This window comes from Solenopsis invicta, chromosome 15 (assembly GCF_016802725.1).
Source record: "Solenopsis invicta isolate M01_SB chromosome 15, UNIL_Sinv_3.0, whole genome shotgun sequence".
Classification (NCBI taxonomy): Eukaryota; Metazoa; Arthropoda; class Insecta; order Hymenoptera; family Formicidae; genus Solenopsis; species Solenopsis invicta.
In genome coordinates this window covers 4,784,709-4,786,732 of record NC_052678.1, presented here as the reverse complement: position 1 = coordinate 4,786,732, position 2,024 = coordinate 4,784,709, and positions in this window count along the sequence as shown.

Genomic DNA, 2,024 nt, shown 5'->3' with positions numbered 1-2,024 from the left:
CCATCATTGCATTCATTCCATTATGCGATTCCATTTCCATATTGCCATTCCGTTGCCATCATTAACATCGAGAACATTGTCATAATTGCCATCATTTCCACCATTGCCGTCATTTCCGTCAGGATATATATATATATTGTTATTGTCTTCATTTCTATTATTGCCATTCCATTAACATCATTGCATTCATTCCAATATTTCCATCCCATTGTCATCCCATTTCCACCATTTCCACAATTGCCATCGATTAATATGGAGAAGAATTTGATTAAAATCCGTTACTTTACTGATTAACACTTTAATACCTTATATCGTATATTATTATATAATTCTTAATTAATTTTTTTTTGTAAAGTTTTGATTAATCTTTACGTGATATTTCGTAAAAACTATTGAAAGGTTGTATTAAAATCTGATCAATAATCTTCACGTTTGTAAGTTAGAGAATAAAAATAATACTCAAGTATCCATATATTTCATTGATTTTTATTACATTATTATTATTATTATTATTATTATTATTATTATTATTATTATTATTATTATTATTATTATTATTATTATTATTATTATTATTTATTGTGCCATATTAATCGCGCGTATTGTCATTTGTAAATCATGCGTATGCATGTATATGCCATTGTAACATAATAAAAAAAGAGTGGGCGCTTTCTAGTCTCTCTACGTCCCTGCGCAGAAATCGTCCGAAATCTTTTTTCTGAATTTTACGGCCTAAACGTAGCACGGAAAACATGATGGGTCGAGAGGGGAGTGAAGAGGAGGGTATCCATAGAGTTAACATCGCCGCTTGCTCCATGTCTATCACCGTGATGCTTTCTCTCTCTAACTGAAGGCCTAAACAATTAAAGGACAATCACGTTAAAAGGGAAAGAGAGAAAGAGTGAGAGAGAGAGAGAGAGAATTGCGTCAAGATTTAAAAAAATTAAAAAAGCTAATTTTTTCAAAAGCATAATTTGAAGACATTTAAATAATAAAGAATTATGTAAAAATAAAAAGATATATATTTATTCGTGGAAAGACATTTATTTCTTTTTCATCATATGATGCGATGTTGATTACAATTAGTTTTTAAGGACTGCGTAAAATGAATGTTTATTAAAGAACCAAATTCTCTTTGTTACTATTAAACATCTTTTTTAAGTAAAAATATGATTGTGCAAAATATGGGCATATACGTATTGATATGTATTAATATCAATGTTAATGTAAATAATTCAGACTATAATAAATAAAAAATTACGCGAAAGTAGACGTAATTAATCATTTGTGCACATTCTCGACCCCTGTTCTGGATGCAACATACGCGATACGCGTCAGATTTTATTTGCAGCAAAATGGATGTTAGCACGGACAACAACCTACATCCATTTCTCGAGAGATGGACGTGGGTTGTTGTCCGTGCTAACATCCGCACTGTTTTTAACGGCGGGTTGCAAAATGGATGTGACACGTAGTTCCTATTCTGACCAGAATAGATGTGCGTCACTAGTGTACGGGAGCTTCGAAGCGTTATAGGAAAAAGGCCGCCGTGGCCGCTCTCAGGTTCCTCTCTGGCATTGCTCTTTCTTACGAAATTATTGAAGTAAACATTACTTAATTCCAGATTTATGTGCGTTTATTTTACAAAAAAATGAAAACTTCTAATTTTAATAAATTTTATTTTACGTCACTTAATTGCGATTCATGTCTGTAGAGAAAATGTCAAAAAACAATATGTATACGTATAATAGCGTTATATATTATCTTCAAATGTGTTATTACATCTGTAATTAATAATTATCTTTACGTTTAAACTTTTGTAATCAGCGAGCATGTAAACTCCAAAGGCAGCTGCAAACAACCGCGAAGTTGAGAACCGAGAGGATTGGAGAGGACCAGCTGAGACCAGCTGAGACCAGCTGAGACAGTGGAGCGGCACCTGAAAGTTTCGCTTGGTGCGTCACGTGGGATCGCAACGAGTTGACAGGAGGGCGCGCGTGCATTCATTTTTGCGCGCGTCTCGC